This window comes from Entelurus aequoreus, linkage group LG06 (genome assembly GCF_033978785.1).
Source record: "Entelurus aequoreus isolate RoL-2023_Sb linkage group LG06, RoL_Eaeq_v1.1, whole genome shotgun sequence".
In the NCBI taxonomy this organism is placed as follows: Eukaryota; Metazoa; Chordata; class Actinopteri; order Syngnathiformes; family Syngnathidae; genus Entelurus; species Entelurus aequoreus.
The window spans coordinates 32,097,980-32,113,484 of record NC_084736.1 but is presented as its reverse complement, the minus strand read 5'-3'; the positions used below and the strand labels follow the sequence as shown (position 1 = coordinate 32,113,484).

Here is a 15,505-nt window from a genome sequence, read left to right as displayed (position 1 = left end):
TGACATATGTTCAACTCATCATGCTTAATTTATTACAGCATTTGGGAAGCCTGTAGTTGATTTTTATTATGTAAATGTTATATTTTTTTTATCAACATGTGATTGCAGGGACCCTGCCATTCAAAACTAGGCTGCTACATTACTAATGATTAATGTAACTATAGCTGAAAAAATAGTACGATAGCAATAGGAGAGACTATTCATCCCTGAACACCATGGAGTTCATGTAGGCTTTATGATGCAGTTACATTATTATATCAACTATCAGAGACAGCTTCAGGAAACTCTTCATTTAACATAATGTCGTTTTTTGCTGCTTCAACACAGCTCAATCAACACAGAAAAGGGTAAAGTGAAATAACTTAGTTGTTAACTGTAGGTCAATAATGCTTGTCTTTCTCTCAGACAGACAGGGCTTTGCTGTCTGTAACACACACACACACACACTCATGCACGTATACACACACACCGCATAGTGAACTAACGTTACGCTAAAAGCTAATTAGCCTTCACCTCAAGGACTGCGAGCTGAGCTGCCACTTATGTTTCTAGAACGTCAACGGGCTCATAGTGATGTTACTAGTAGTTGACTGGGAGGTGTTTATTATAATTTGGGGAGCACTGACTCCATGCGCTCTGAATACGCACTGCTGATTGGCTGTTACATGCGCTCTGAATACGCACTGCTGATTGGCTGTTACTGCTCTGCGTGTAACCAATCAGATGGTTCTGTTGGTGGGACAATGCTGGGTGCTGCAGAGACGTACTGACAGAAGCAGAGCTAAGCGGAGCAGCTTGTTAAGACTTTAGTTTAGGCGGTGGCTCTTTGTTGTTAAGGCGGCCGCCTTAACAACAAAGTGTTGCGGGAAACCCTGCATTTACACACATATTGTATAACAGTGTCCGAATATAAACTTGTCAAATGTATTCAGGTGGTTAAAACGTAATTCTCTTGTGAATACTTTACCTTCAGTGGTCCTGTGTAGTGAAGACTCGTTCAATATCAATAATTATTGATATATTTTATGACCTCTGGAAAATAGGGAGCAGTAGAGAAATATATTTAATATAAACACTATTATTAGAAATGTAACCTTCCTCGGATTATAATGCCCTCAGCTATCAAGGCATAAAGAAAATGTCAACACAAGCATGGAAAACACTCAATGTCAACAAAATAGTAAAATCATATTGAACACTTAACAATAATCTCTTAAAATGAAGGTGCAAAAATAAGAAATGCTTCATAAAGTGTAACCTTAGAGGAACTCTTTTCTGCAGGTTTAGTGCAAGGAAATAACGTCTGTGTAACATTAATTTGCCCTGTTATTCTTATTTAACTATGGAAAGGAATGTTTGTTATGCAGTAATTATTTAAATATTATGATTACCTATCCATCCATTTTCTACCGCTTTGTATCAGTCAACATTGATAATTATTGGAATTTTTTGACTTATGGAAATTAAGGAGCAGGAAAAAAAGATTTTATTTAAAATGTAACCTTCCTCTGATTATAATCCCTCAGCTATCAAGGCAGAAAGGAAATGTCAGCACAAACCTGGAAAAACTCAATGTCAACAAAATAGTAAAATCACATTGAACACTTAACAATAAGCTCTTAAAATGAAGGTCCAAAAATAAGGAATGTGTAATTAAATGTAAGAAAATAGTGCAAAGTGTGAAAATGTAAACATAAAGAAACCTGAAAATAACTATTTTCTGCAGGTTTAGTGCCAGTTAGTCATCCTTAAACTATAAAAGCAGGGATGTTGAAAGTGCGGGCCTAGAAAGTACTACAGTATGAACATTTCCTCAATGTTCGCATGTCTGGAAGTAGAACCGTGCCTGCAGGTGGAGATTAGGGATGGAACAATATAAGTATTTTATTTGACGGTTATTGTGACCAACACCGTGTATGGTGCGGATGGTGTTCTGCTGACCTCGACTGCGGATGTTGTGGATCGGTGGAGGGAATACTTAGAAGACCTCCTCAATCCCACCAACACGTCTTCGGGGAATCCGTGGTGAGCTCTCTTATTTCTGGGGCTAAGGTTGCTGAGGTAGTTAAAAAGCTCCTCGGTGGCAAGGCCCTGGGGGTGGATGAGATCTGCCCGGAGTTCCTTAAGGCTCTGGATGCTGTGAGGCTGTCTTGGTTGACAAGACTCTGCAGCATCGCGTGGACATCGGGGGCAGTACCTCTGGATTGGCAGACCGGGGTGGTGGTTCCTCTCTTTAAGAAGGGGAACCGGAGGGTGTGTTTCAACTATCGTGGGATCACACTCCTCAGCCTTCCCGGTAAGGTTTATTCAGGTGTACTGGAGAGAAGGCTACGTCGGATAGTCGAACCTCATATTCAGGAGGAACAGTGTGGTTTTCGTCCTGGTTGTGGAACTTTGGACCAGCTCTATACTCTCGGCAGGGTCCTTAAGGGTGCATGGGAGTTTGCCCAACCAGTCTACATGTGCTTTGTGGACTTTGAGAAGGCATTAGACCGTGTCCCTCGGGAAGTCTTTTGGGGAGTGCTTAGAGAGTATGGGGTATCGGACTGCCTGATTGTGGCGGTCCGCTCCCTGTGCGATCAGTGTCAGAGCTTGGTCCGCATTGCTGGCAGTAAGTCGGACCCGTTTCCAGTGAGGGTTGGACTCCGCCAAGGCTGCCCTTTGTCACCGATTCTGTTCATAACTTTTATGGACAGAATTTCTAGGCGCAGTCAAGGCGTTGAGGGGATCCGGTTTGGTGGCTGCAGGATTAGGTCTCTTCTTTTTGCAGATGATGTGGTCCAGTTGGCTTCATCTGGCCAGGATCTTCAGCTCTCACTGGATCGGTTCGCAGCCGAGTTTGAAGCGACTGGGATGAATATCAGCACCTCCAAGTCCGAGTCCTTGGTTCTCGCCCGGAAAAGGGTGGAGTGCCATCTCCGGGTTGGGGAGGAGACCCTTCCCCAAGTGGAGGAGTTCAAGTACCTCGGAGTCTTGTTCACGAGTGAGGGAAGAGTGGATCGTGAGATCGACAGGCGGATCGGTGCAGCGTCTTCAGTAATGCAGACGCTGTATTGATCCGTTGTGGTGAAGAAGGAGCTGAGCCGGAAGGCAAAGCTCTCAATTTACCGGTCGATCTACGTTCCCATCCTCACCTATGGTCATGAGCTTTGGGTTATGACCGAAAGGACAAGATCACGGGTGCAAGCGGCCGAAATGAGTTTCCTCCGCCGGGTGGCGGGGCTCTCCCTTAGAGATAGTGTGAGAAGCTCTGCCATCCGGGGGGAGCTCAAAGTAAAGCCGCTGCTCCTCCACATCGAGAGCAGCCAGATGAGGTGGTTCGGGCATCTGGTCAGGATGCCACCCGAACGCCTCCCTAGGGAGGTGTTTAGGGCACGTCCAGCCGGTAGGAGGCCACGGGGAAGACCCAGGACACGTTGGGAAGACTATGTCTCCTGGCTGGCCTGGGAACGCCTCGGGATCCCCCGGGAAGAGCTGGACTAAGTGGCTGCGGAGAGGAAAGTCTGGGCTTCCCTGCTTAGGCTGCTGCCCCCGCGACCCGACCTCGGATAAGCGGAAGATGATGGATGGATGGATGGACGGTTATTGTGACCAAAATTATCACAGTATTGTTGAATACACGCACTGAAATCTTTGAACCAGGTTTTCTTTAAAACAAATAATAAAATAGATTGACACACAATTGGCAGAAGAAATATTGAATACTGTTCAAATATGACAATCTTTCATTTTAATTTTTTGTAGAAGTTTTGCGTTTTTAAAATCAATAATTAACAGGTATTAAGCACATCACTTCCTGTTTGTGACATGCAAGATCACTTACTGTTGTCATTATTAGTCTTTGTTTTCGCATTTAATCAAGCTAATGAGCAGTAGTTTTATCAATCACGGTTCTTACGATCGTTTTCATTTTAAAGGGTAATACTAACGCCGTTTATCAATACACCGCAGTGTTTCCCATAAACTGCTAAGATACCCGTGGTGGTGGGGGCGTGGCTATGGGCGTGGTCACCATGACATCATCAAGTAATTTGCATAATTTACTACAATGATGTGATTTTCTCTAAAAAGGCTAAAAAAATGTATACTTACTAATTAATAATAACAGTTTTGTTTTAAACGCCCATCCATCCATTTTACAATATAATTACAACACTTTATGTACATATTTATATACAGATTTGAACAATAAGTTATTCACTGAAATATATTTATTAATTGTGGTTCTTACAAAAAATATATCTTATAAAATATAAAAGCTAAAATGTCTCTTAAAGCTCTGCCCCTTTAATTAGTGCATACTAAATAATTTAACTTTAGCCTACTACTACAACCATATTATTTACCAGCAACATAAAGTGAAACAGAGGCAGAGATGTCCTGCCACAGTCAGTATCAAATAAACAGAAAACAGTAGTGGTCAAATACAAATAAGGCAACAAGAGAAGTATCCTACACTTCTCTTTTGTAAAGTAAATCTGAACAGCCTATATGGGCATCTACATCAACTATATGATTTGCCTGAGAAGCTGGACAGGACAAAAAAAAAAAAAAGATTACAAAAAAAAAAATCTATTTGTGGCGGACGTAATTCTTTAGTGGCGGGCCGCCACAAATAAATGAATGTGTGGGAAACACTGCACCGTTTATCCCTAGTAGATATAACGTACTACATTGAAAACGGACAATACTGTTGTTCTCAGTCAACATTTTGCCCGTCATTTTGTTTCCCAAGTGTAAGGCAGATATTTCTGGTGGGAGTGCGTCAAAGAAATGTTAAGAGATAAGTGAAATGGGGTAAAGGTTGCGAATTGACTTGGTCAAGGCCGTTCGACAGTCGCCATCATCGTGGATGGAGATCGTCCATACCCATAAGCACACGAAAGGATATTTTCCTAGAATAATCGAAATACTCGTTGGTAAAGCGAAGACGTACGTGTTGTGTGTGTGTGGGCACTGGATGGGCAGCTGGCGCTTATGCAAGCACATGCAGTTCCGTTTGAATTGAATCGGGGGGTCGGGTTTGGTCTGGGCCGCATTGTGCTGAGTAAGCTTTGCTGTTTTAAATGGCGCAGTGACAAGCCGGGGTCCTGATGTTTTTTGTGTGGGGACATGTTTGTGTTGGGCTCATTGTGTCCACACAGTTTGTCCACATGCAGCCACACAAAGGGCAGCTCGTCCCTCACCTGCATGTTTTATTGGGAATGTGCCTCGACCTGCTCCATCCGAGAGCACTAAAGTTGAACACAGTCTGGGATGTTGGTCAGCCTCACATTTGGACCTTTTTCCAAAAGGAAATGATAATATTTGTGTACAAGCAATGTTTACGTAACATTCCAACCATCAAGTGTCAAAATAACTAATACTACTACTCGGGCTACTTAGAAAAAAAATTCACATCCAAATAACAACTTATATTTATTCCAAATCTAAATTGATTCACACTTTGGTAGTAGAGGTGCCCCGATACAACCTTTTTACTTCCCATACCGATATTGATCCAATATCAGCAGGAATCATACATGTATTATTTAGTAGTGTGGAATGTTAGAAAAGGTTTGATCAGGTGAAATGAGTCAAACAGAGAACAATGTTAGTTATGAAAAACACTAACCTTTTTATTATTAACAGTCTTGAATGGACTTATGCTGTCTTTAAGTGGAGCAGTAATTGCTTTTTAGTGACACCTATTGGAATCATGAAGTAAAGCTCATGACGCTGTAAGTAGAATGATGCGGGCACATTTGTTACTGGATACTTTCTAATACGAGTCTGCCTTGAAAACTGTATGTGTAAGTAATGTGTAACTATAATTATTTGATACTTGTTTATATTGACAAATGTCACGTTTTATTGTTGAATGATTATTACCTATGTCTAGCTTGTATGCTATTGTGTGCTTCGGTGTTGTGTAGTTGCCATGTTTGCCTTTTGTAAATGACTTTAGTAAAATAGAAGCAATTATGTGCTTATTAGAGGACATTTAGCTGTTAACTGGCTGTGCAGCTTTGCACAAGTAAACACGCAGCAGGACTGCTTGTATCGCACATGATATCACACACAAGTAAACACGCTGAATGACTGCTTGGATCGCACGTAATACACACAAGTAAACACGCTGCAGCACTGCTTGGATCACACATGATATCACACACAACATGCTGCAGGACTGCGTGTTTCGCACATGATATCACACACAAGTAAACACGCTGAATGACTGCTTGGATCGCACATAATACACACAAGTAAACATGCTGCAGCACTGCTTGGATCGCACATGATATCACACACATGCTGCAGGACTGCGTGTTTCGCACATGATATTACACACAAGTAAACCAGCTGCAAGACTGCTTGTATTGCACATGATATCACACACAAGTTAACACGCTGCAGGACTACTTGTATCGCACATGATATCACACACATGTAAACATGTTAACATGTTGAAGGGCTGCTTGTATCGCACATAATACACACAAGTAAACACGCTGCAGGACTGGTTGTATCGCGCATGATATCACACATGTAAACACTGTAAGACTGCTTGTATCACACATGATATCGCACACAACATGCTGCAGGACTGCTTGTTTCGCACATGGTATCACACACATGTAAACAGCCTGCAAGACTGCTTGTGTCGCACATTATATCACACACATGTAAACAGGCTGCAGGACTGCTTGTGTCGCACATGGTATCACACACATGTAAACAGGCTGCAGGACTGCTTGTTTCGCACATGATATCACACAAGTAAACATGTTGCAGGACTGCTTGTGTCGCACATGATATCACACAAAAGTAAAAATTTTGCGGGACTGCTTGTATCGCAGATTGAATCATACACAAGTAAACGCTCTGCAGGACTGCTTGTATTTAAAGGCCTACTGAAATGAATTTTTTAAATTTAAACGGGGATAGCAGATCTATTCTATGTGTCATACTTGATCATTTCGCGATATTGCCATATTTTTGCTGAAAGGATTTAGTATAGAACAACGACGATAAAGATTGCAACTTTTGGTATCTGATAAAAAAAAGGCTTGCCCCTACCGGAAGTAGCGTGACGTAGTCAATTGAACATATACGCAAAGTTCCCTATTGTTTACAATGATGGCCGCATGAAGTGAGAGAGATTCGGACCGAGAAAGCGACAATTTCCCCATTAATTTGAGCGAGGATGAAAGATTTGTGGATGAGTAAAGTGCAAGTGAAGGACTAGTGGGGAGTTGAAGCTATTCAGATAGGGAAGATGCTGTGAGAGCCGGGGGTGACCTGATATTCAGCTGGGAATGACTACAACAGTAAATAAACACAAGACATATATATACTCTATTAGCCACAACACAACAAGGCTTATATTTAATATGCCACAAATTAATCCTGCATAAAAACACCTGCGTGTTTGTTATGCTAGCTCCTATGCTAGCTCCTAGCTCCATAGAACACGCCAATACAATTCAAACACCTGATCAACACACACAATTACTCAGCCCAAAAGACCGTTCACCTAACCCAAGGTTCATAAAGCTCATATATTTTTAAAAAGTTACGTACGTGACGTGCACATACGGTCAAGCTATCAAATGTTTAGCAGCCAAGGCTGCATACTCACGTACCTGGTATTCAGCTGGGAATGACTAAAACAGTAAGTAAACACAAGACATATATATACTCTATTAGCCACAACACAACCAGGCTTATATTTAATATGACACAAATTAATCATGCATAAAAACACCTACGTCTTTGTTATGCTAACTCCTAGCTCCTATGCTAGCTCCTAGCTCCATAGAACACGCCAATACAATTCAAACACCTGATCAACACACACAATCACTCAGCCCAAAAGACCGTTCACCTAACCCAAGGTTCATAAAGCTTATATATTTAAAAAAAGTTACGTACATACGCAAAAAAAAGTTGCGCACATACGGTCAAGCGATCAAATGTTTAGAAGCCAAAGCTGCATACTCACAGTAGCACGTCTGCGTCTTTGTCATCCAAATCAAAGTAATCCTGGTAAGAGTCTGTGTTGTCCCAGTTCTCTACAGGCGTCTGTGTATCGAAGTCAAAAGTCCTCCTGGTTAGAGTCTCTGTTATCCGAGTTCTTCCATCTTGACTGCATCTTTCGGGAATGTAAACAAAGAAGCGCCGGCTGTGTACTGTTGTTGCTGACTTCGTTCGAAAAATACGTCCATTTCGCACCGACAACTTTCTTCTTTGCTTGCTCAGCTTCTTTCTCCATAATGCAATGAACATGATTGCAACAGATTCACGAACACAGATGTCCAGAATACTGTGGAATTATGAAATGAAAACAGAGCTTTTTCGTATTGGCTTCAATGTGGAAGGCATACCCGTGTTCCCCGGGCTACGTCACGCGCATACGTCATCCTCAGAGGCGTTTCGAACCGGAAGTTTAGTGGCAAATTTAAAATGTCACTTTATAAGTTAACCCGGCCGTATTGGCATGTGTTATAATGTTAAGATTTCATCATTGATATATAAACTATCAGACTGCGTGGTCGGTAGTAGTGGGTTTCAGTAGGCCTTTAACATTTCACATGCAAGCTGATATCATCCGATATTTAAGTTTTTGGCTGAGAATGGATGGGGGGCCCCCTATTTAGTAGAACTGTGATTTACTTCGAGGCCTGTCCAAAGCAAAGTTAGCCATTTTAAAGCACGCTGAGTTGTCAAAACGATTGTTACCTGAGACTACAATCCCTTCTTATTTGGAAAGTTGTTTGACAAAAAGCCAAACATATGCAGCAGTCTACTTGTTTCGTGACATTGTCTTGGTTTTTGGTTGTCCTGTAGCTGTTTATCAAACTGAGTACAAAATATTGCATATGTTTATTTCCTGTAGCCACAAGGTTTTGGTAATCCTTGCCTTCTAAATCTTTTCTTCCAACATTGACTTTCTATCCTTTCAAAGATGTTTAGTGCATACAGCACATGATGTCCTTTATCCTACTACTTGTCATAGGAATACATCTGCAAGACAGTGCTACTATTATTAACTAGTAATGTGCAGTGTTTGATGTATACTGCTAGCTTTTAGGCCATTACCTTGAAATCTGTTTCTATTTAGTCACATGTTTACATCCAGACAATAATGGTGCACTTAAACATGAGCTTGACTTTCGTTCTGAAAGTACAATGGTTGCATAAAGTGCGGTCCTTGTCGTTGACTTTACTTTCGCTTTTGATTAGCCAACTAGTCAGGGCTGTTGATCCCCTTAATGTATTTTCTTCTAATCCGAGTCTGCAATGCTTTTCAACCAAATGCTCAGAGCTAAATACTGCCCAGCAATAAATTCCTTTGCTGTTGCAACAGAGCTGCATTGGTTGGCTCGTGGACCATTGGCCCCTCACGCAGTAAAACCACACCTACAGGAAAAAGAGCACTCGGATGGCAATGACCTGTGCGAGTTCTGACCAGATTCAAGACATCTGAGCCAGTTTTCTCACAGGAGCTCAATTGGCAGTGAACTGTATGGACATGGTTGTCCTTAGTCATGCATCATCTTGTTAGCAAAGGCAAAATACTGCCACTACTAATTCACTGGGTCGTGGTAAACTACAAAGTATGGTGTAAGCATAGCACATGTCAACAAAATTGCACAACCCAACTTGATAGTTGACAATGTTACCCACTGATCACGTCCCGTTTTGCACGGTTAACAAAGAGCAAGTGCCTTTGTTTCATGCAACCAACCTTGTTTCTGCTTTCTTCCTACTAAAAAATATCAAACGTTTTGTCGAACACATTTGTGTGTCTATCACGATATATGTTGATATGGTTTTATGGGCCCATCACTATTGCTTGGATGTTACAGACGTTACGTCCCGCCCATTAAATACGCGTGGTGGTCAAGCTAGCTCTGTTCTCAATGGGTACTAGGCGCCATTTAGGCTTTCTCAAAGAAAAAAAGCTCTATGCTTGTGTTGTTTTGGGCTGTACGAATCGTTCAAATCGCAAAAAGGGTAAATGTTTATTCAGAGTTCCTCGAGAAGTTATCAAAAAGGGTGCAAGATTTTACGAAACGACGACAAGAAAAGCAGCTCACATTCCTATCCAAGGGAGCAGAGTGGAGGAATGCGCAAGTTTGCAGTGATCACATTGTTAAAGGTTTTTTTGATATACTTAACATTTATAATTTACAATTTAAGTATTATCTTTATCATTTGTATTTCTTAAACATATATTTGCTACGAGTGTTTCGTAAAGCACCAACTGGGCGAGTCTAAATAAAGAAATCAAATGTGAGCAAAACCTAAAAGAGTTACGTTCTTACCAAAGATAACACTCATAAATGAATATTTCAGCACATACACAATGTTGACATCTATAGTTATATGTTGATAAACAATCATAAAATATTCTTTCAGCACATACACAATGTTGACATCTATAGTTATATTTTGATAAAAAATAATAAATTCTTTCAGTACATACACAATGTTGACATCTATAGTTATATTTTGATGAACAATCATAAATGAATCTTTCAGCACATACACAATGTTGACATCTATAGTTATTTTTCGATAAACAATCATAAATTAATCTTTCAGCACATACACAATGTTGACATCTATAGTTTTGCTAAAGACGGGAAAACAAACATGGCAGTAGACACAGTTAAATCATGAAATACAAACGTACCCTTACTAAAACGATGCATATTTATCCGGGAGAGTCTTGATACCAATGTCCTCGACCCAGCCACACACAAATAAGTTGTAGACCTCCAGGCTTTTCCACGTTTTCATCTGTTTAGTCATGTAGCACCAGATAGTTCAATATGTTTGGGAACTGAACCAACGTAAAATCCTTGATCACTCGACCAATCTTTATATAGGGATCTATTCCATTGCATAGTTGGATTTTTTGCTCGTATCTGATTTTAGCAGGAAGATTTAAGCCTCTTTTGTACTCGGGTAGTTTCCGTGCTGCTTGCGGTTTAGAAGCCATCTTGGCTTGGTCGACCACCACTGCTTTTCACTTCCGAGAAGAAGTCACGTGACTAAGTACACGCAATTAAAAACCACAACCTACTTGACTTTGACTTCACAGCGCCTCTGCTGGTGTCGTGTTAGGTTGACCTGAAACGACCCGACCCAGTGATCAATGTCTGCTTGTGTCCAGTAGATCACTTTCTCCATCCCGTTAATTGAGTCGGGGCAGAGAAGCTTCTATGAGAACACACTAATGCAAATGATATGCAAATTAGCCACGCAAGAGTCCCGGCCAGTCTTGTGTGTGTCATGCAGACATTGAAGTCCATGTGTCATGTTTGGGTGCACATCTTGTAAACATCAACACTTCCTCATCAAGGCTACAAATACCATCAATGCTTGATCTTCTTTTGAAATTGGCTTCATTGCATGACTGGGCGAGAAAAACATACGCCTACAGTTTCTTATGACGGAGTCGTCTTAAAGCATTGTATGTCTGATTCCTACCGTCATGAGGCCAAAATAGGTCAGACTTGTTGTGCTGAAGTTCATAGCTTTATTTTGTCAGCAGGAGTGGAGAGGAAGTCACTTATCGCCTGATTTTGTGCATTTATATCACCTGGCTGTTCAAACTACGAGTGTTGACTAAAAATGTTGATTCTTATCTTCAATTTAATTGAAAATAGGATGTAATTTATCTGATTGTGAGAATCCGCTTATTAAGAGAACTGCTGCATTTAGAATGTAAACTGTCACATGATGAGAACAGGAAGTGAACAAATGTGTTAGGAATTTATATGAAGTGGAAAAGGGGTAGAATTGAATAAGCCTTGCTTCTTCCTACTCCTTTTCAGACATGTTGTAAAGAGAAAAGAGAATTTTGCAAGTTATATGTATGCATGTTTGAGATAAATTGATACCATACATTGTTTCCTATACATTCATACAGTTACAAGTATAATTATACAGGGCCATGTGGACCCTAAAAAACTATGGTATTGCAATACAGGCAGGCAACATTTGTAAAAGTTTTAATGTTTTTTTAATTGATAAAGGCAAATTGAGTGTTCACTTTGCTTAACGTCCGGTTTATGGGACGTTAATAAAGTTGTAAAAACTAATGATAAAAGGTGTTATATTCCTTGATGGAGAGCACAGCTTATAGGTTCAATTTCTTGGTCACTCAGACAGTAATGTTTTTACATAAGTGTAGCCTGTGTTATGTTTCTTAATGGGAAAGATGTCGATACTGTCTTGTATTCATGTTAGCATTTAATCTAGCTAGCGCTAGTCAGTCTGTGAGTTTATCAAAGTGCGGCTTTCAATCACGGTTTTCCCTCATTTAATTTAAATTATAATTCTGTAGCTAGGCAACCACACACACACACACACACACACACACACACACACACACACACACACACACACACTTTTTTACACACACACAGCGAGAAGCAGACTGGCAGTAGTATTGCAGAGTTAGCATCAATATTTGTTTCCGCAGTTTGGAGAGTATAAGTCTGTAAGTAGAAATGCATTTGCTTATTTATATAAATTTTGTTCTGTTAAAATCTAAATTGTTAAACGTTTATAACGATTGCAATGCAAATGTTCATTAGCTTGTCAATGGGCTGTTCCATTGTATGTTAGCATTAAGCTAGCGGCATTAAAATCAACATTTTATCCTGTATGATTGTATTGTTTTTTTTTGTTCATACCAAATGTATTGTTGATTTGTTTTTATTACATGTATGTGCACTTCATTTTTATATTAACATACATTGTGTACTTAATTTTACAGTAACTTCACTGTTGATAGTCCATCATTAAACAACCTCAAGTTGTTTTTTCTTCTCTAATTTAAGATACGGTTTACTTATTTGCCAGAATAAATTCCAACATTCAAGGAGGGCAGAATAAAAAATGTAAATAAACCAAAAGTGCAAAGTTACATTGTAGCCCTAAAAAAGCAGCAACGGTAAAACGATATAATGTAAGAAGGACAATATATGTTGATACTAATTACAGAGGTTTGTATTTAAATATTTAACATTTTGTTAGCCTTTATAAAAATACATGTGTCAGACGATCATGCAAATGATACGACAATGTTCCGCCGCCACAGCGCCCTATCTTAAAGTCCTCATCTATTGGTTTATGATGTTGGGGAAATGGTGGGTCTCCCGTGTGCGGTGGTAGCTGTAGCGACCCCAGTCACCTCCTGTGTATTGTCTGTCTTTCACTCCCAGTCGTCAAATACTTCACCTCCCCGGAGTCAAAGGCTGAGACTCGCTCGCGGGTCGCAAAGGCGTCATTGTTACGTGTCTGTAAATTTTATTGGACACATTGTCTGGAGTCTCTTCCTGTTTATGCAGATGAGCTCGCTGCTAGCCAGCTGGAGCTCCCGGAGAGAATTCACAAAGCGTAAATGTATCTAAGAGCTACCTAACCTCCAGTATTAGTTTGTTCGGGGTCTAAAATAAACAATTGGCTAATCACTTTACATTTAGATGATTTTGGAGAAAACTTCCATGTTCCACACAGAATATTGGACATCCTGATGCCCACAATCACTCATTGCAAACAGCAAAGATATGGAAATGCTCATCTGGCGATAGAAACTACCTTCCTATAAGCTGCTGATTGGCAAACAAGGGGGCTGCCATGCCAGTGGCAATGTTGACAACGACCTGATACTTTAGAACAGGGGTCCCCAACCTTTTTGGAACGGATGGGTACTGAGTCATGGGCTCTCTTGAATTAACACATTTGCTCAGTTTGTCTTCAATGACACATTATTAGTAATTATCAATGATACTCATCTGCATGAAGAATCTGATCACATTGATGATTCCTCACAATTATCAACAATGACAACAAGGTGAGAAATGTCCCATTTTTACCAGCCACTAGGGTTGTCTCGATACCAATATCAGTACCGGCACCAAAATGTATTTGGATACTTTTCTAAATAAAGGAGACCACAAAAAATGGCATTATTGGCTTTATTTTAACAAAAAATCTTAGGGTACATTATACATATGTTTCTTATTGCAATCGAAGAACAAATGTGTCCTTAAATAAAATTGTGAACATACAAGACAACTTGTCTTTTAGTAGAAAGTAAGCAAACAAAGACTCCTAATTAGTCTGCTGACGTATGCAGTAACATATTGTCATTTATCATTCTTTTATTTTGTCAACATTATAAAGGACAAGCTGTAAAAATTTATTATTAATCTACTTGTTCATTTACTGTTTATCTGCTTATTTTCTGTTTTAACATGTTCTATCTACACTTCTGTTTAAATGTAATAATCACTTATTCCTCTGTTGTTTGATACTTTACATTAGTTTTGGATGATACCACAAATTTAGGTATCAATCCGATACCAAGTAGTTACAGGGTCGTACATTGGTCATATTCAAAGTCCTCATGTGTCCAGGGACATATTTCCTGAGTTTATGAATATAATATAAATTTAACAAAAAAAACAATTTTGTGACGATAAAAAATATTGACAAAATCATAGTAGTATCGACTAGATCCGCTCTTGTACTTGGTATCATTACAGTGGATGTCAGGTGTAGATCCACCCATGGCATTTGTTTACATTGTGACGCCGTTGAGCTACGGCGTGTAATGAGGCATGTTTAGCTATTCCTCCTCCTGCAGGGATGATACTTGTAAAAAACGTACTTTATTTGTCGCCATGGTGCAAAGATTAGTGATTTAGAAATAGCTAAAACACTGCCATGGCAGCACAGTGAAACAGGGGTTAGTGCGTGTGCCTCACAATACGACGGTCCTGGGTTCAATCCTGGGCTCGGATCTTTCTGTGTGGAGTTGGCGTGTTCTCCCTGTGGGTTCCCTCCGGGTACTCCGGCTTCCTCCCACCTCCAAAGACATGCACCTGAGGATAGGTTGAATGGCAACACTAAATTGGCCCTAGTGTGTGAATGTGAGTGTGAATGTTGTCTGTCTGTCTGTGTTGGCCCTGTGATGAGGTGGCGACTTGTCCAGGGTGTACCCCGCCTTCCGCTCGAATGCAGCTGAGATAGGCTCCAGCACCCCCCGCGATCCCGAAAGGGACAAGCGGTAATAGAAAATGGATGGATGGATGGATAAAACACTGCCGATTGCGGATGGACATTAGCCGCTAACCAGCTAGCCATGTCTTAAAGCACCCCTTCCTGAGGGTGTTACAGTGTTATAACTTCACCTTTATCTTTAGTTTTTAAGCCAAAATGCGTCCATTCTCCCTTTTCTGTCTACACTGTCTGCTTGTAAGTACTGGGTGATTGTGCGCTGCCGAACATGCTCCTTTGCTTGTAAAACCGGCAATGTCATGACGACGATGCGCCGTCGTGCCTGTAAAAAAAAAAAAAATGGCGAACCGGTACTTTTCAAACAGAGTTTAGTACCGTTTTTGATTCATTAGTACCGCGATACTATACTAGTACCGGTCTACCGTACAACCCTACCAGCCACTAACAAACCCTTTTAACAAACCATGAATCCCAGATCCAG

At 40.5% G+C, this 15,505-nt stretch overlaps 1 protein-coding gene across 6 annotated transcripts in view; it reads left to right on the top strand.

Annotated features, from left to right (window-relative positions):
• Window positions 1-15,505, top strand: part of LOC133652122 (trinucleotide repeat-containing gene 6A protein-like) — a 98,970-nt gene that overhangs the window by 7,992 nt on the left and 75,473 nt on the right. The window lies entirely within an intron of this gene.